We start from the raw sequence: 21,069 nt of genomic DNA, 5'->3' as shown, positions 1-21,069 counted from the left end.
GTTCGTATGATGTTGCCCGCTGCCGAAGAGTCTGTTCCATGGTGACGGCCTCGGAAAGAAATTCTGACACAGTCTTGGGAGGACTGCGTACGAGACCACCGAACAGCTGCTCTTTCACTCCGCGCATCAGGTACCGCACCTTCTTTTCTTCTGACATGCTGGGGTCGGCTCGTCGAAAGAGACGCGTCATGTCCTCGACATACATTGCGACACCTTCGTTCGGCATTTGAATACGGGACTGGAGATCACGCTCAGCTCGTTCTCGGCGATCAGGGCTCGCATAGGTCTCAAAAAGACGGCGTTTGAATTCTTCCCATGAAGTTAGGGTATCTGCACGGTTCTCATACCAAACACGTGCGCCATCGTTAAGGCTGAAATATCCGTTTTTCAGTTTGTCTACATCGTCCCACTTGTTGAACGCGGCAACACGTTCATAGTGCACCAGCCAATCTTCAACATCCTCATGCATGGCACCGTGGAAGGGATTCGGTGTTCGCGGATTGAGTAGCGTACAATGAATCGGCGTAGTACCTTCCATACCGGTTGGGGTGGTCGGAGCTGCCATTGTCTCTGGGAGGAGTCCAAACTCAGGGGCTTGTCCACGGATCCTTCTGCTGGCGCGGTGTACAGGCGTAACCACCGGTACGGGACTGGAGCTCCTGCTGCTCGGAGGGGTTTGGTGCATAGATTAGATTACCCAGCACCTCCACCAGTTTGTCACGCGCTAAGGCAAGCGCAAGCAACAGTACCAGCAGCCAGACACGAAGAATGCCAGACACGAAGGAAGACGATGATGATGATGATGATGCCTCAATACTTGGCACAACCCACTGAGGGGGATAGGCCACGAACCGGGTGGTATTATGATAGAAATTTGAAATAAATTAATTTATAAATACATAAGTATAAGAATAAAAATAAATGAGTAATTCAAAATGAGAAATAAAGCAATAATAAAAGAATTTAGTAGTGTTTACTAAGTTAGTCAGCCTTGCCTGAATAGGAATAGTAATATGAATTTAATAATAAATTAAATACAGCAAAGGAAATACGTAGATTTTGAATAATAATAATAAAAGACGGTTCTCCAGCTGGCGCGGGATCTTCGACTTCGTCGTCTTCTCCGTTCTTGCTGGGCACCCAATGATGATTGTTGGCTGGCTCAAAACACCAGGTGGCAATATTGTGGCATCTAATTCCTGTGAAATTAAAGAAGGCATTATATTATGCCCACTTCTACTCCCGTTTCTCATATTGCACACTAGTCTGGGCCGCTTCAACGACTACTAATTATAACAAACTGGAAGTGGTGCAAAAGAAAGTGAGTGAGTGAGTGACATAACTTTATTTGAAATCCGGCGATTGGGAGGCCCGGGCCTGGGGCCGCCTAGATGGCCACTGGGAGCTGTTGCTCCCGCACGGCATCCATGGCTCGCTGGACGGCCCAAAGTTGGTCTAGTAGTTCTGAGCTGAGTAGCGTGGCCGACCACCGCGCCCGTAGATTTTCCGGGGAGACTGCCATTTTTTCTTGATATATTTTACATCCCCACAACATGTGTTGAAGGGTGGCTCTAGCAGACTTGCATAGCTTGCATATATCACTGGCGTATATCTCGGGGTAGAAAGTCTTTAACTGCACGGGACTCACATAGGTTTCTGTTTGTAATCGCCTCCAAGCAACGGACTCAGTTCTGTTCAGTTTAGTGTGAGGCGGTGGTAATATTCGCCTCTGATTTTGATAGAATTTTTTAATATCGCTAAATCTTGTTAATCTGTCTTTTTCTCTCCAGATCTCCTCCTCCGCGTTCCCCTGACCGATGGAAGTCACTCCTTGCTCAGCTCGGCGAGTAAGACGTCGAGCTTCGCGGTGTGCTACCTCGTTGGGGTTGATTGCGTGAATGCCTGGAGTCGTATGTGCTGGGTACCAGAGCAATTGCCTGCCATTCTTCTCTGCGTTAGAGAATTTTGCTTTGTTGAATATGATGATGCGCCACGCCTCTGCAGGAGAGATACTACCCTTAGCATAGTTTCTAATGGCTGCCTGAGAATCGCTAATTATGTATTGAGCGTTTGTGGAGACCAACGCTAGTGCAATGGCTACCTCTTCTGCTGTCTCGGAATGTTTGGTATTAACTGAATTAACTGAACGCTTGTAAGGGGCTTTTGGGTGTGATCTACGACTACTGCCACGTAGCTATTTCTGTGTGGGTATTCAGCCGCGTCTACGAAGGCTGCTCTGTCGTCTGAGCCATAGCTTCAGATCATTTTCTCTGCTCTACTCGTGCGTCTGCCCTTGTTGTAAACGGGATGCATGTTCTTGGGTATATTTGTTACTAGGAGTTTGTCGCGAATTTATCTCGTTATCGTCCTCTTTTCCCCGTATTGATTGCGGTAATTCATTTCTAGCTTGCGTAGTATATGCCGTCCTGTTTTGGTTTTGGTTAGTCGTTCCACCTGGGATGTTTGTTGCGCCTCTATGAGTTCGTCCAGTGTGTTGTGGAGTCCTAACTTTAGGAAGAGATCAGTGCTGAGGATTTTTGAGAATTACCTGAAGACTTACCAACTAAACTCTGGTTTATCAAACATAACTTGCTCAAAGCGAGCAAATTACACAGTTATAAACTGCTGCTTTCCTTACATAAACAAAACACGTTAAACACAACACATGCAACTTCATCACGTTATTCCATCTGTAACGAGCGGATACTGTCACCATGAACACCGCGCCAATTATCGAAGGTCTGTTCTCGCTTATCAAACGTCCGTGCTAAGTAGTCATATGGCTACACGCATTAGCTTTATCGTTCCATTACATGAATTTAAGTTGCAAATACCAAAACTCTTGTTGGATGAGTGAACTACGCTTGGAGCATTTATAGCCGAATTGCATTGCTGATTATGTGCAATATAATTAATGTATGACAATTATATGTTTTGATTGGGCATGTAAAGGTATGGCATAGCTACCATACCTCTATTGTTTTCTTCATTTTTTATAATGTCTTCATTATCTCAAAATATTTGCTGGTATAAAGTCCTTTGCTTTTGTATGTTCACTGAATATACCACTATTGCTGCTTTCTCAATGTTACCCAGGTCTCCTCAAGTTGTGTATGACAGCTTTTTTGCCTAAAAGACTCCCGACTTATGCGTTGGAAATAAAGTGGTTTGGTTTGGTTGGTTTAGTCTATGCGCTTCGGTTCCTTTGTTGTTGCTGCACGCAGGTATGCATTACGTTGTTCCGTTTAGCAAAACTTGCTAATGAATGGCGCAGTGACGTCACTTTGTTCATTACCCGGCCACTTAATGAAAAACGTAATAACGGAGTCGTACAAACGGCACCGAAAGAGGCGGTACAGGATCGTTCGCAAATGGATGGGGAAATTTACAGTGCGTAGTGCACTAAGGTTAAACAGTTCGTAACGAATATTTTAAAAAAGAGGGGAAGTTGGTCCTGAAATGAATGCACCGGTTGGCGCGGTGAGAGCACATGGGCTACGCACAAAGCACACGCAAATGAAACACACTAGTACAATCACCAAACCAAATGTTCTGATCGCGTTCTCAGGAAGAAAAACTTGAATGCAATTTCTCCCTGAATTTCTTGAATGACTCCTACTTTTCACTTTAAACAGACGCAAGTATGAAAACATGCACGCGCAGATCCCCGAGCGAACTCCTAGAAGACGAGGACTTCTACAGTTACTCGCGCTTCAAGCAGCTCTAAAAATAAACGGCTGAACCTTTTACAGAGATCATTGTCCTAATGCGAAGTGCGAAGCGTACGCCATCCTCGTTTGAATTTAACGCTCTTTTTCCCGTCTCCTGGGTAAGAAAGAGTGATCCGAGGCAAATGGGGCTAGACAAAAAAAAATGTCCGCCGTACGGAGGCGAACAGATTGAGTGACTTCGCATCAAAGCGCCGTGCGCAGAAAAAGGCCTCGGATTGAACGTGAGCCTGAGAGGAGAAAAAAAGGATGATCACTTAGGAGAAGACGACCGGTGGTACAAGAATATCACCGAGTTACGAACGACTCCGGGTGTCGACACCCATGCCACTAAGCGGGCGCATTTGCGCTCACTGGCAGCCAGAAACAAAAAAAAAAAAATGATGACTCGGCAGACACGGGCGCGCTTCGCTCACATACACAAAGAGCGAGCGAAGACAAGTAGCGTGAAAGAGGATAAAATCAAAGTCGAGGGCTCCGGTCGAAACAGCCGGGCGTAAAGAATGTGGCTAGCAGGCGGGGACGGGGGCAAGCTGTTCCTCTCGTTAAAACCGCTCCGTCTGGAGATTGCGCGTTTAGCCTGTGGCGGTAGATTCCTCTCAGGCCCGCGAGATCTTCGGTCCGCTGATACTCGGAGCTGACTGCTGCTCGGCTGCCCGCCTAAAGCAGCCCCCTCTCTCTTTTTTTCTCTTTCTTTCTTTCTCTCTCTCTCTGCGCATCGTCCCGCGCCTATGTCCGCACGGCTCAGCTTTGGTAGAGGTCAGGCTCGATAACAGAGTGGACGCTTTCGTAATTGCTCTTGCCGAACCGACCGCCTGCTTTTGATGGTGACTCGAGAAAGAAAAAGTGGAACCTCAATAGGAAAATAACAGAAGTATAGGCCTTTAATCGCTAGAGAAATTACTCCAGTAGGGACAGCACTTTATTGAAGAAGCTTTACGGACGCTTGGAGCATCGGACATGCGAATGCCGCAGCGAATTGACAGCCTTTATTTTCCTCTACTGACTTTTTCCCCCTTACCATCGCAATACAAAGCAGGCGACTCACACCAGTCACATGTACGACTATGTTTCTATCGAAACGTTTTTCTCAGGCAGCAGTAATGAACGGAGAAATTGGTCTGTAAGGGTACCGTATATGACGCAACCGGGCTACGACGCTACCTTCAAAGAGGGTTCATGTCGATCATTGAGGTGAGGTGCACGCATACCGCACTGCACCGGGGCTTCTACCGCCCGTGAGGCTGATCGCCTCGCTCCATCTGCACTGCTGTGACTTCCTGCGTTTAAAAAGTGGATGTAATAAAATAGCACGAGGATTCTAAGCTGAGCTAGTTGGATTACATTTAAAATGGGAAACTGCGCAGACGAAGCAGAAGATGCGCTATCAACGCAGTTTTTAAAGAAAAGCTTTCTTTGCAAACCCTCCCAGACTTTCCTGACCTGAATTTCCTGGCCAGACTTTCCTGGCTGCTGGGTGGTTGCTGTTCCTGCTGTTGTCTTGTCAAAAATCTCACACACAGGACAGGGCACATGTAACGAATCAGTTTAAATATAGCCCATCTGTACTACCCCTGCCGGTGTGCCGATTGCCGGCTTTGTTCTTTATTGAATTACGAAGTGAAATAACTTGCGGCACCTAAATATCCTAACTTCAACAGATACGCTGACACTGCATAATTCTTTAATTCGAGAGGAGATGTTTGTGTCTCCTTTCTCGCGGTTTTACGCGTCTGCTCAGTCGACTTCTTGTACCGAGTAAGGCGCTCTAGTCCTGGAGACACTGCAAGAGTAAACTGAGCTCATCCAGAGGATGGCATGATGAACAGTGCACCTATCCGGGGAACAGTGTAATCCGTGGTCGCGTGGATCACATGGGTTGCGTGGTGCGAGTTTCCGTGTTTTGATGACTCACCTGGCCGGAACGCAATCGTTATGCTGTAAAACGCGTTGCAGAAGAGGAACAGTCTCATATCGTTTAATTCAATGATTCACGGGAGCTTTGCTGCATCATTTTATTCAGTCGTACAGTATATAATTCAGATGACACAAAATCACAGCACTGCGTGTATTTTGGTCAGCCGGCTGGCAAGAAAACGTAATTAAACCAACGTAATCAGACATCTGGCAATAAGAGGATTATTTGTTTGGTGGGAAGGTATAGAAAAAGACCAACAACACAACTAATGAAAAACTATACTAGAGGACCTAATAACAAATAAATAAACAAATAAAGAACGCGTGATGATAATTACGCGTTACTATTGTTTTCACGCATTTGCACTTTTTCTTACCTTTTGTAGCTTTTTACATTTGTTGTCACAAAGAAAAATGGCATTGCACGATGACAAACACGGAAGTTGCTAACCATATCATCGTTTTGTAATATAAAGGCAATATAAAATTGAACCACAGTTTTTTCCTGCACAGTAGCAAAATGAGAAACGCGAAACACCCCCCCCCCCCAAAAAAAAAGAAGGAAAAGAAAAATAAAACAAAAAGAAGAGATACAAAGAGGTCCGCATTTTTCGGCTGATAATCCACTACTGAAAAGGAGCTTTCACTGTAAGTTCAAGCATTCTTGAGGAACTTCGGTTCTGGCGTGACCCTGTTTGAAGCAAGGAAGTGCATTCTCCATGACTGCAGCCGTGATGTATGCTGACTTTCTATCACCTTTCTTATGCTTGCGTCTTTGTGAATATCTCCGGCCATAGCTTTGTATACACTTCCTCCCGGCGTATCGAACACGCAATTTTCCGTTTGAGACGTGCCTTTTCGTGTTTTCCATTTTCGGTGTTCGCGTTTCCCGGATCAGCCAAGCTTATCGCTGCAATTCAGTTTATACACGCATCGCTTGTCGAGGCCAGGAGTGAGCCCGAAGCTCGATACATCCGCCCTAGGATTGCATTCGCACACAGCCAGTCGAGACGCACTTCATCGCACTCGAGAACAGCTCTGGATCTCTCCAATAAATTAAGCTTCGCTTGCTCCATGATGCCCAGAAATGCACGCAGCCAGACGATAAAAGAGAAGAACAGAAGATCCAGAAAAGAAAAAAAGAGTGCAGCGGCGATGCCACTAGAAACGGTGAACGCGAATGCGGTGAACACCCAGACCATTCGATCTCATCGGTTTCGTGCTCACTTGTCCTCCAACCACCATTCTTTCGGCTCCTATACACTAAAAGGGTTCAGGTGGGAGTCATTTCTCCCCTAACCCCCCTCCCCCAACCTCAGATTTACGATCCAGACAGGAACGCCTCTTGCTCGCCGCATGCGGGCAGACACACGGGCTTAGCGCCGTGCCGCAACCCAGACAAGGCCCAGATGACGGGATCTGCTTCTCTTCCTTCTTTTGTTCCCGAACACTTCCTAATCCCGTCTTAACCCGGACCGATTTTTCTCCACTCGGTCCCTTTGCCGGTCCCGGCTCCACTTCGCTGCCCGAGGAGCTTCGAGGCTCCTTGAGAGAAAAAAAAAATAAAACCATCCGAAGAATGGGATTTGGCCAGGTGGTTATCCATGTGCATAGAACCGAGAATGCGCTCTATGTTTAACAAAGGCAATTACCGGAAATTATGCTCTCTGCTACGAAGCCTGCGCGTCCATCTTTATAGTACACCATTTCACCTGGAATTGTTCGTTCGGTATCTTTTGGATGAAATGTCAATGCATTCAAGAAAAGGCAGTGTGTTCTGTAGTTTAACTCTCATTTGCCAAGTTCATTAAAGGGGAAGAAAATGGCAAGTAAAGTGCCCGCCTCCATTAGAATTCACAACACCCATTGGCCGTAATCAACGGTCGGAAACAAGACACAATAATAATCGGCGACTCCAAGACGGCCGTTGGGAACTTCACAAAGCGCTGGGTCTCCACCGAGGCGGCCAAAATCCTGAATCGCAGAGCAGTACAGTTCAAGAACGGCGAAATTACACCCAAATACCTCAAATGGATCCCGGCTTCCATGGGGGAAGTAACCACAAAAAACCCGAGCACCCCTCAACCTCAATCAGAAGGCCCACCGAGCCGCACGAGAGCTAACCCACCGCGGTTTAGACAGTGACGGCCCGACAAACCGCACCCCCCGAGGAGGGGGTGAGGACTGCGGTGGAGGCGATGGGGAAGACGGAGGAGGCGACGACAGCAAAGCAGCGATACAGGACGACATGGACAGACTGGTCACGTACCACGACATACTGACACACTACAAGAAACAAAGAGAAGCACACCCACAACCGCACAAACAACTAGACAGATCTCAAGAAACAGATTGGAGAAGGTTCAGAAGGGTTTGGGTGCGAGCTAGTTGGTACGGATCATTGATTTTAAAACAGCGCCAAAAAAACACCAACAAGGGAGAACACGGGACGAGCGCTGACTGCCAACAACATCTTTATTGAAGCCTACGCAAATATATACTATTCGCAACGGGCAGAAAGAGACAAAAAAAGAAAGAAAAAGAAAGGAAAAAGCCCGTTGCCCATTGCGAATAGTATATGTTTGCGCAGGCTTCAATAAAGATGTTGTTGGCAGTCAGCACTCGTCGCGTGTTCTCCCTTGTCCGTTTTTTTTTTTTTTTTTTTTTTTGCGCTGTTTTAGAATGAATGGAGAAGGTTGCAAACCAGAACCTTCCGAAACCCAGTACACTTAAACAGAGTAAATTCCAAACAATACCCAGAAGCGAGCTGCAAACTCTGCAAGCACGAACACGCAGACATGTCACACGTATCATGCAAATGCACAGAGATCAGACCAATATACAGAGAGCCCAACATGGAACCGGACCTTCTCGAGGAGCGATAGCTAAGCGATCTGACTAGCTCGTATCTAACCGACCAACTATGGGCAATCCACACATAATGCCCGGGTGGCCTGAGCCCGGGCCGGCAACCTCGCAGGTGGTTTTCTCAATAAAGTTTTTCCCATCCGTTCGTCCTTCTGTAAAGCTGTCTGTTTAGCACTAATTGCCTTATTGCAGCAAAGCACGCTTTACAGTGCAACACAACACAAAAAAGGTGGTTTCAACTTGTATGGAGGTTTCTTATGTATGCGGACGCTCCCTGTAAGACACTAGGCTGCTATTCACGTGGTAGTACCAGTAAATGGCTAGCCGCTGCCAGTAAATGGCTAGCCGCTACCAGTAAATGGCTAGCCGCCACGCTACCACCAAGAGAAGAAAAGGTACGTCTCCACTTTCTGCAATCTCGGGCTTTGCACTAACCCTTCACACAAGTGATCGCTGGAGAACCTATGTCACCAAGACAAGGCTGGGGACCGACGACGAGGATTCGAAGATCTGATGCAGTTCAACAGCCAGTGACACGTCTGCTGCACATCACTTCATTACACGACTATACACTTGTTCTAGGAGGGTCGACTTGATGAAGATAAGAGCCGCAAACACCCAAGCAGGGCGACGACTCCGGTCGGTCCGACGAGCGGGCAGGATTGAAAGCGGGCCGCGTACGACTTGCTTGTGGCCCTCACCAATGACTCCGGCCAGCTGTTCAGGCTTTGATGTCCACAGAGGTACCTGATTAGCCTTCAGAATCTGCTTTCCCATCCCCTTTCACACATTCTCATGCCCAAAATATTCCACACCCCAGCTTCGGCTAAAACACCACCTTCTCAATAATTAAGTCATTACTTCATCCTTAAACAGCATAGAAGCATAGGAGTAAAGTTAATAAAGCGTTGCACTGGTGGAAACAAAGGGGAGTTTAAGTGCTGACTGACGTCAGAAACATACTCGTGTCTGTTATCGTAGTGTTGCCAGCTGTGTAACGCTCTTGATGTTTGTAAGTGAACTGCTCGATTCAGGCAAAGCATACCATATTTGTGCCTTTTTATCAGCTGAAAATAATGGTAGATACTTGGTATTGGTATTTGCTAACTGTAATTCAAGCCCGCTGTTTAGAGGGGATGTAGAATAAACAAACGCCTGAGCTACAACAGCGTAAGTGGTTGCACAGCCGCATCTTTTAACACCGAAGCGGTTCTAGTTAACCGTAAAAAGTGGCGCCTGCTGTCACAAAACCTCACCGAGCAATGACGTCACTGCGTTGCCTTGCCTCCTCTCCGTGCCGTGCATATGTTGCCTTGACATGGGACGTTAAGGAGTGGGAAGCAGAGCATGCGCGAGGCGCGCGCAATGCTCGGGAGAGGGAAAGAGGGGAGGAGTCCTACAAAAAGAGCCTGGACTTTACTATCATGCTGCAGTTATCGTTCATGACGCGATAATGAGTGCTTGTTAACGATTCATTATTCTTGAGTGATATTCATGCCACCTCATTCATGTTGCGTGGTATCACAGATTGAGGAGGGATCAACATACCACCGACAAGTCGCTAAAGCACGGAATTCACATATCACAAAAATGTTTTTGTGGCTTACAAGAAAAACAAAGCGACAATAAAATTGGTACGATTGTTGCGAACGGAGTCTGCGACAATCACACATCGTGCGCTCGACATTGGCAGTCATTGATCTTACAACAGCGCGAGGCTAAATGCTTGTGTGCATCGTCAAAAAATGCAGACCAGATTTCATGGCCGTGGTACAACCACTGAAGAAATGGTATTTAAAGGTATGCACGCCGTACGCTAATATTTAAACACGTAGGGCGTAGCAGACGACGTGCGCTGCAATCCAAGCTAACCGTGGTTCAGCCAGTTCCCGCCAGGCGGCGACTCTGCTCAATCTCGTGGCCAATACCCATGCTCAATGAACGTGGCACCTGCTTCTAAGAATCAAGTTGCTTAAATAGAGCTTTCCCAGACCTCTGCGTCCTCAACTTTCTCAGCATTGCTATCGGTCATGGTGGACACCCAGAAGGCGCTGCGAGACTCATCATTCAGCTGCCAGGTACGTGCCTGCCCCCTGGCAGCCGCACATCACAGTGGCCAAACGTGAGGCAAATTACTGCCCACAGAAGACAACTGTCGCTGCATGCCACTCCGCCTACTACGAGCCGGCAGAGACTGCTCTTGCTATGATTAGGAGCTGACTACCGTGGGCCGCTGGTCAATAATACACACACGGACGCAGAGTAATTTATACCCAGATAGGCAGCCGTGTTTTGGACCACAGGGTATTTTGAAAACCCTATGCTGGCTTGGACACCACTCACCCCCGCAACCACGTTCGATGGCAGTAGAAACAAGCAGGGGAAGAGGAACAATCTAGGCGCGGCTGGAGCCTTCTGGTTAGGGCATTGAGTCGGTTACTACCTCAAAACAATTGTAATGTAGGAATCACATACTGGAAACCAACTACGAACACAATAAAGAAAACTGATACTAGCTATTTAGAAAAGAAAACTTACATGCTAAAAATTACGGAAGAAACATTAGAACTTGCGAAGTATCAACGCTGATACGAAAATATCATTTAAACGTCATATAAGTTCTCAGATTCCTCCTCATGACTCTCTGGAGAACGCCATTGACAAGTAATGAGCCAACTACAACTATCCCTCCTAACAGCCTTAACCATAGGTCGATAGGTGTCATGCTTATGCCGCATGCAACTCTGTGGTGTGTTTACTCCCCCCCACACACACAGTTTAAAACGAGTCACTCCGGCGGAGAAACTGAGGGCATGCCTTCGCGAAGATAAATCCACCTCGCGCTAGTATTATATTCCTCCTTGATTTGTTTAGAGCCGCGTAACAGACTGCATCAAATACGTAGGTCATCGATCTGTTATTTCATTTCGTCGGATATTCCACGTTGAAAATCTGGCGTGTTATTACGTTGCGTAACTGCAAAGCCAGCATTGACGCTTTTCTTTCCGCCTTGGCGCCGCCATAGCCTCGCTCATCTTTAAACGTTGTAGTTACATTTTACTACTGTTACGTTCCTAAAGAAAGAGGTGGACCTACGTGTAGGAGCCAAACATTTCCGTAAAATATTAGGCAGCATTGTCAGACCAGTACATGTTTAATTTATAATATACGACTAGAAGGAATACCAGTCATTTGCCTCATTTGTAGAGTCCGAATTTCTGTTTTGAAAGCAGGTTGTGCTCCTTCTGTTCCTGCACTGTGTTGCTCTGTGCATTGCATTAAGGAATGCCGAGATTTATAGTTTTCGTACACATATTTGCTCACCATTATTCAGAGCACTCTAAACTGATTGACCATTTCTCTTTATCGCGGGAACTGTTCTTGCAGTTCGGCGCGCTCACGCTGAAATTCCCCGCCGTTGCCCTTTTCTATTTAAGTTAGAAACCACAACAGCTTCTTTTCAAAAACGTGGTAAGAGACGTCTGGGCCTCGCACTAAGAAATACATCGTTTTGCAGTTTGCAATTTGTCTGTACTAGATCTAAACTTACCTTTAATTTATTTATTTATCTTTTCATTCGACTAGCACTTCCATCTGAAGCATGTTCGACATAATTTGAGTTCTTTTTTTTTATTTACCTGATAAGTTTACTATTTTACTTTTCTTCCCCGGGTTGGCCTCTCCCCTTATAACCACTGCAGCCAATTACGAGTGCGCGAAAGCGAGGAAGATGTCTAGGTTTGAAGAATATCGCCTAGAGCACGTCATACTTCATAAAAAAGACTGTAGTTGACACATATGCAAAATTTATACTTAGGTATAGTTCGTTAGTTCTGAGATTCGCTTCCATGACTCTCGGAAAACTTCTCGTTGTACTCCACGCTGCACCCATTTTTACTACATCTCCCCGGGCGTAATCAACATGCAGGATAACAATGAACCATATCATGGACCAATGAACCAATGTACAACCATATCAATGAACCAATGAACAACGAAACGAGGGAAGCAAGCCTTCGTCTGCACCCTTTTCCTGCCTTCCCAGCTTGTATCTCTTTAACGCTGCCATAGTTATGCCTTTCCTCTATTTTTTTTTTTTTTTTTTGCTCTAAGCGTCGTCTTCGTTGACCTACTTATTGCAGCACAGCTCCTAACAACGCGTCAGGCGCAGATGCCACAGCGTCCTTTAAGCAGGCAGTAAACTTTTAAACAAGTAAAACCTCGGAGAACCCAAACAATTTACAGGGTTGACGCATAGAGACCTTTTGCTCTGCGCCTCCGCGGCAAGCGACGAAGGCTCAGCTTAACGTCGTCACGAGAGTCGTGGCGTCGGCGGCTTTATCTCCGCTGTCCAGCGAGCGAGCTCGTTCGTCCTTCCTGGGTGAGGGGCGGAAAGGAGAGAGAGGAGAACAGGGAGTGAGAGGCTAGCGAGGCACCGGCAAACGGGCGCACCGAGTGGTTGATCCTCCCGCGAGAGGCGATCCACTCCATTTTTGGCGGGACAAACATGACAATAGATTACACGCGTTAGGCTAAGCTTCTTAACTGCGCGGGGAGGCGCTCACTTTAAAAGAACGCGCGTGAGCGTAGCGGCAGGCTTGCTCGTTCAGTCGCGCGACACGAAGGCTTGGAACACTCCATGCAATAGTCGTGCGCAAAAGCGTTGCTACAGCGAGAGCACGCTGGTGGCTTCTACAGAGGCGGCTGGGGGGCTGAAGGATAAACGGAGGCTCGGGTAAGGCTAACTAAGCGCCTACAGCCGCGACGCAAAGCAGACGCTTCTGCGGGAGTTGGCAAAGTGCGTCTCGCTCGAATACTCGCTTTCGTTTGCAGTTTGCAACGAGCACTGCAGTTGCTCAGATTTTGTGCCGCGACGCAAGTCGGAATTTCTGAAAGCCCCGCTTAAGTCCTATCGCTTTGGAGCATATCTTGGCAGCGGCGGGGCGTGGGCATCGTTCGTAGATTCCTGCTTTAAGGCTTACAGCACTGTGTCGGGCGGTGGGCAAGCGCGACCACCCGGTTCGGGCAAAGCTTTGACGTTAGTGATAATCGTAAATTTGTTAGCTCAACCGAGTGTGTAGCAATCCGTGGTGAAAGGATGAAAGGGGGATCAGAGTTGGCCTGAAGGAATGGCAACAGCTCACACGTTCGTCAGCGCTGCCCAGCGTCCCAACCATCCCTAGAATTCTCCCTTTCGACCTCCTCCTTAGCCCGTGACCCAGTGCTCTAGTGTACCCTCTAGTTTCTTCTTCCAGGCGATACTGGACTACATGCGAGCCACATACAAGAGCCCCATAAAAAGGAACCGAGCGGCCCGATTTTCGTTAGTCATATCCACATGAAGACAACAGATATTGAATCCAAGAAAAGCGCAGTGTAAATTATTTGCTGTGCTAAGTGGGCGACAGAAACGATAAGGTAAAGGTAACTGAAAGTGGACGAAAACACAGCTTGCCGCCGGTGAGAGCCAAACCCACATCATCCGCTTGCTCTTATGTCCGCTTTCAATTCCATCTACCTTGTAATTTGTACATTTCAGTTAAAACAACAAATAACTTTCTCTGTGCTTTTATTCGCTTCATTATCTGTTTGCTTCATATGGTTGTTACACCAGCACATCAGTGCCATCGAGGTAGCACCGCACCGGATGTCCTCCACAAATTTTCAGGTACGAACAACGAGCATAGTGGCTAATCTGAACAAAAAATTAAAACTGAATCGAGCTGGCCAGCCAGAAATTCAGCTAGAGTACAAAAACTCACCACCAAAGATTGAGATGAGGGAACGTTTGAAACGCCCCTCGGCGGAGATAATAAGCGCGTCAATTGCTAAAGCTTTAGTGACGGCAGAAAAAACAGGAGCAACAAGCTCCAGTCAGCCACAGACTTTATTTTGTTGTCTCTCTGCATCAAGGCTGGTGGTTAACCTCCAATCATAAGTCACTTTGACAAGAACAACAGTCGAGGAGATTTATGTGCTATAAAACATTATATTGAATACATTCCTTAGATACAACCAGTTTCTTATCAGATTCCACTATCTCATCTACTCGTGTGTGTTGGCCAAATCGACCACTGCTTGAATGTGCGCCTCACAAAACACATCTTTTTATCTTAAAGAGAGCCATCAATTTATATTCGGCGGTCCGCTGCGACAAATACTCCTGTTGTAATATGTTGAAGGAAATCAAGCTACTTTTAAGACTGGTCCCCTTCTTTTCTTTATCCAGTGTATTCTACATCATCTCACATCATGAGATAGCACTTCTTAGGACGCGCGTTCTCTCTAAAATGCACAGATGACACATGCACATCAAACGTGTCATGTCACTGCAAATGATAATTAATTTTGAGAAAAGTGCGCAGCAGGTGGTTTGGTGAAATAATGACATTTATCAAAAAGCCAGTGCTCATCGTATATCTGACGAATGAGGCTATTGATTTTTGTTTTAATGTCCACGTACTGACACAAACACAGCCAGAAATGTCCAGAGCTGTTAAGTGCCGGTTAAGGCTGAGAACAACCTTGAACATTAAGAAAGATTACTGTGCGTGGCAACATTCAATATTTCACGCACGATTCTATTAGCATCCCATTTTTATTACTGGTGTCCTCTCTCTGGCATTCTTTTTTCTTCTGCTAAGTCAAGAGTCGCCTTTGGAAGTGCGAGTGGTAAGACGCAATGCACTTATGGCACTAAGCTAGCGTCTTTCTTCGTCTTTTTTTTTTTCTCGTGAAATTATCACCGTTCGTGCTGTAACTCTTCTTGCTGTGCCCATATCCGCTTTAAGGTAATCCAGTTGCCTCGAAGTTCAGCGCCCTCGCTTTCTGCCTAAAGTCTCGGCACTTTGCGAAATCTAAGCAACCGGCTTTGCTGGCGACAATCGACTTACGAAAAAAAATCTAGGAGATTTTTTTCTGAATGTATTCCGCAAAGTCCTCCGCGAAGTGTGGCATAAGCCCTCGCAGATAACTTCTTCGTTGCGAAACGCCACTCATGAAGGCAGGCCTGCATGGCGCCATCTTCCATCTTAAAGATTCTTTCGCCAGGTGACACAGCATCTCAACGACACGGCATAAAAGCGGAAAGCTGAGACATGTACCTTTTTTTTTAAGCTTATCGGAACATCACCCGCTCGGCAAGCAATAAGGCTTTGTGAGTGCTCTGTCTTTATTATTATTATAATTATATCATGTTCATCCTTGTGGAATATTGAATGCATTACATACTTTTTGTGTAAAAAGTCACGGTTCTGCCAAAATACTTTACCTCAAGACGGGAAAGGAGGCAGGGAAGTATGCCTGCGATCTTGTTCTGAGATGACTTATTCTTTCACATTTTCTCCTTTAACATGTAACTGGTCGTATGGTCCAACCTCGACACGGTTTTGAAAGTATCTGCATGTATGCATTGAGCCCTCGAAAGCTGTCTTCCTCACACTAACGGTTTTTATGCAGAAAAGCCCGCTTCTGTAATTCCCCTTGAGTTTCAGGCGACACCATATTGTAAGCGAGCGTACGTGTAGTCGTGAACGTTGCCGCGACAACGGTAGGCACAGCGTATGAAGAGGTGGTATATGAATAAGATCACATCGACCGGGATCGAATCGTGATATAGTTAGCGCCTTCTCAAGTCTCGAAGTGCAGCTCCTCCGCTCGCATCATCAGGTAGGCTGCGTGCGCTACAAGCGCCCGGTGCCCTAGCTGAATCTACAGACTCCAGGCTTTATACGTAGGGTAAGCATCAGCAGCAGCCTACCCAACCTAATTATCTACCTCTCTCGACAGCATTGTTTTTCCCCTCTCAACAATTCGCTTGCACGGGGTGTACACTCTGTACGTTGCATTAATTGCCTGACTCCATTTCTTCCTTCTAACCTCAACTTAAACAACATCTAAAACTAAAATAACATGAACCACCAGTCGATAGTCGGCGCCCATGTTGTCTTCCTATGTTGCCCTGTTGTCTGCGTTGTTTGTTCAGAATTTCTGTGTTGGGCCAACTAGCCCAAATTAGCACTCATGAACTGCATCTATATGTGGTTGAAGACACAGGAGGCGCAGTGATCAGACGCATGGCAAACTGTGCGTAGGCGAGTCTGAAGGTTATCTTAACTATAATATCGAATATCACGCAAATTAAAATCAATTTAATACTTGGCGGATTCGCAATAGGTGAATTTCTAGACAAGTGGAAGGTTACGTTCAGTCACCAACTGGTTAAGCAAAAGGAACAACATTCAGAAGTGTTGTTGCCTGTCTATTCCCTAATGTATTCTAATAAGGAGAAGGTGCGTTGTTATACATCTTTTTTGCACGTTTGCTCATTTTCGATCTTTTATTAAGAAACAGAAAAGCGAGAGAAATTAGAAAATGATCACGCTCATAGCAATGAAAAGTGATACGCTTTGTTCGAGTATAAGATAAATTCTCCTCCCTTTTACGGGCTTTGTACATAGCCGCACCAGACCTGAACTGTAAAGGGCTTAGCCGGACAAAAGCAACCCTCCCATTCGGACAGTATTCATTAAAAAGCCTCTCTCTCTCTACTTCTTATGCAGAATAAGAACACAATGGGCCTAAAGGTCCGTATCGGCGTTTAAGGTCGGCAATTCTTCTTCTCCCCTTTGGCACTGGGTGCAAGAAAGTAGGAGATATAGAGCACTTCATCTGGTTCTGCAAGCGCTTCTGTTCTGCAAGGAAGAGGCTCCTGGACAGCATGAGAAGGTTTCATCAACGATGCTTGCAGTTTTCACGTAACTACAGAAAGTGTGCAAAGATCTGTCACGCATTCTATTCACACTTCTGCGAGAGACTCATTTGATAGACTAATGCTGACTCGTAATCATGACAGGGAAAGAGGCTAGCAGGCGCAACAATTTCTGGCCAACTCTGCCAGCTCAACTGCGCCCATATAGCAAACACCATCACCACTGCCGCCGCCACCATCGGCGCCCCAATGAACTTTGCCGCTTTTATTATACACATAAAGACCCTGTATTCATCGTCGCCTCAATACGCATGACTCGTCCAGATTCTCACTTGCGGCGGACATATCGAAAGGGCAAATAGAAAATATTGTAAACAACTGAGAAATGCTACTGTTTTGATCCCTACAGGCTTTCATCAACTGCAGGTGGTACAATTCGCATGTATACGACTAGGATAGGGTAGAGCAGAAGGTCCCGTGCAAATAAAACACAAGTGCGCTCTCAAACGCAGGTGGATATCAAGGTATAACGAAACACTGAATAACGGTACTGCAACAATTTAGTAGATCAACAACAAACAGCAATACAAGCGCTGACCCACTCCCTAATAGCGACAGGCACACATTATCTTTTTCCGGTGACCGTTTTTCACTGACTAACTAGTGCTACAAAGTTATCGCTCGGCGCAAGACGTGCCTACATGTATCGGTACTTTCCTAAACACTGTAGCTGATTCTGTAGCAAAATAACTTTGTCCAATCAGACTGCATGTGCGATGTGAATAGTGGTGTACATTCTGGAACATACGTTCGCCCAATAAAGAGCTAGATTCGTGACTCACAGTTTTTGGCACAGCCTTACCGCGAGATACGGGACACGAAAGAACACATATTCCAGAGCTGAGCAAGACATTCACTCCAGGAAAGTATGCAAACGAGAGAACACCCGAAATCTATGAAGCATACAAGGCAGCAGAGAAGGCGCAGGGTGCGTAAGCACACCTTCAATTATTCTTTACGATAAAGAGGTGGGATTTTCAAATGGTTATCCGTATGCACGACTTGGCTGTGGCAATTTATATGGATTCGCTCGTAATAATCTCAAGATTATTTTCCCCTTGTGTGTATGTATATTCCCTGCGCAGCACGCAATAAACGTTAGTTGAAGGTCAGCGCTTCGTCATTTGTGTTCTAACTTGTCACATCCTTCGTGCTGTTTTCACTTCGATATGTTCTATCGGCGTCACATGAATCGGGAACAGGGGAACGCATAACTGAAGGTATAGTGTGCACCGTCCAGTCATCATCCCAGAAGCGCACGTCCGGTTCAACCGCACTGCGCAATGATGCTCCCCTATGCACTGCGATATTTTCGTTTCTGTTCTGGTTCTCTTTTGTTTGAAAGCGAGAAAAAATGACGGTGCAGTAATGATGGCTTCGCAAACTGTATCACGCGCACCGCTGCTCGCGTTTCATTTGACGCCGATAGCGCACACGGTTTCGCCGCAGTGGTCGATAATACTCTTCCTATACTGTGTGATAGTCTACCTTCTGTTTTCTGTGATTTTTCTTTTCTCGCTTTCAAATAAAAGAAAACCCTAAGAGAAACGAAAAGGGGGAGCATCTTCGCGCCGTGCGGTCTAACCGAATGTGCGCGCCTGTCAATGGTGATGACTGGACGGCAGGCACTATTATTCAGTTAGTTCAGTTATGCTCTCCCCTGTTCGCGTTTCATTTGACGCCGATAAGACCAAGTAGCCCACGTCAACACACTAGGTATACGCTTATTCGAGTTACGTATCACTGCCAGACTACAAAAAGCGCCTGCGGCACAGGACTTTTCGCAAACGAAATCAGCTTGGATGACTTCAGCATTTTTGTAAACAAAACAGTCTTAAACTTGGGCGGTATTTGGTTATGCACATTCCTAACGTCGTGTTGTTACCGATTGGCTACATATTCCGTCTTCCACGTCGGTTCCGTCCTGCGCTTAGCGCAGTCGACACGGCGGAACTTCATCAACGGTTCGTGCCGTACCTGTCACGGTTACTATTTGTTAAAGCTCTCACGCGTGAGCGAAGACATTCAGATGACTTGGGTAAAGGAAACGAGCGTGAGTAATGGTGCGACAGGGAGTCTGAAATTTCGCTTCCGCCGCTCCTGGTCTACCTTTTTATTTCTCCATTCTTCTTCTTGCTCAGAACAAGCCGTGCGAACAGTCAGGCCTTACTGCGCAATAATGATGGATGACGTGCACAATGTGTCAGTGCACAAAATTTCCGAGCAATTTGTTTGGCTTAAGGCTTCTCGCGAGAGTGGAACAAATGCGCGTAGTGTTGGGAGAAAAAAAAGCCATTTGAATATCTCGCGCATTACGCGCTGACGTTTCGTTTCGCCTCCCCAGGGTGTCGGTGCGGGAAGGCAGCATGGAAGGACTCGCACGAAGGCTCACCGTTTCTTAAGTTTCTGTCTGTCCGCTCCTAGGCGCTCCTAGGTTGTTTCAAAAGGCGCATGCGCGAGTCTTCGACAGTAGAAAGAAGCTCCAACAAGCGTTAAGGAATATTTCGCGATCGCACCATGTACTCGTGCGATCATGAAAAACAAATTATTGCATTGGAATGGGTGGTTTAAATGATTTTTGCTTTGTTTTCCTGCGGCATAGTCATCAATTTAACGCGCTATTTCTTTCCTTAGCGCTTATACTGCAATATGGCATGCTGCTTAGATGGCTGTTTTATGGCCTTCAATTTACTAAATGCCAGGCAGCAGACTTCAAGTGAAAGACGACCGCATAGCTGAGTTTATTTGTTGAGACACCAGCATATAGGTATATACCTCTATCCCGAATGCACAGGCGTGTGTTTCATAGCAGTTTTCCTTGTGCTTCCGCGCATCCTGGTATTTCTTTCTGCATTTCGTGAACACGCGCCAACCGACCTACAATTAGCAGCAAAGCATACGCCGTGAAATCTGCGACGGTCGCGCGGGACGTCACGTCTGGACCGTCCGGTGAGGTAGAAGAATTGAGAAAACCATATCCGCCGCCACCCGCAAGCACCTGAGAGGCCTTTTCTAATTGACCGGCGTCGTGTTAGCGGTTGGCGTGATAAAGAGACGATAGCCGCGGTGAGAACACTTAATAGAAGCTTAGTGGCCACTGCGGCGACGAGGAAACAATACGTCATGTTTTGTGCCAGTTCCCGCAGTACAGTGTAGAGACAATTGCTCTATGTCGTGCTCAACCAGTTGGGTGACCGGCCTTGGTTGGAAGAAAGAGTTCTAAAGCATCGACAGGACTTATCATCACATCAGAAGGCCGTACAAACACTGTTGCGCTTTCTGCGATCCACCGGTCTCTGTGAAGGCCTCTAACGGGCATTGCCTTCCTCACTCTCCCTCTACCTCTATCTCTCTGGCCTTTTTTCACACGCCTATTGCCCACACCCCAGTGCAGGGTAGCAAACTGGAAACTATAGCACCTGTTAAAATCCTTACCTTTCCTCTCTACCTCTCTCTCTCTGAACACGGTACGTGGTCTTGGGGCAGGAAACATAGGGTTAGTTTCACCCGAAGGGCGGTGCAGTTCCCCTTTTCATACACCAGTCACGATCTCTGCCCTTCGTGAAGCCTTCTGCATGTCTACAATGTTGCAGGAATATTTGCCTTGAGCTCCGTACGACCGATCGTGGAAGCGAGAGAGAGAGAGAGTCAGTGTCGAGACGAGCGGGGAGTGTGGCTCGCCGCAGAACGCATCTACGAATAACAAGTAGGGCACATTGACTGACGATATATGTGCAACGTGCAGTAAAGAAGAGACCGGACACCGCACCGCGAACGAATGCGTTT

Source organism: Dermacentor silvarum, chromosome 6 (genome assembly GCF_013339745.2).
Source record: "Dermacentor silvarum isolate Dsil-2018 chromosome 6, BIME_Dsil_1.4, whole genome shotgun sequence".
Taxonomy (NCBI): domain Eukaryota; kingdom Metazoa; phylum Arthropoda; class Arachnida; order Ixodida; family Ixodidae; genus Dermacentor; species Dermacentor silvarum.
Note: the sequence above shows the minus strand (reverse complement) of the source record.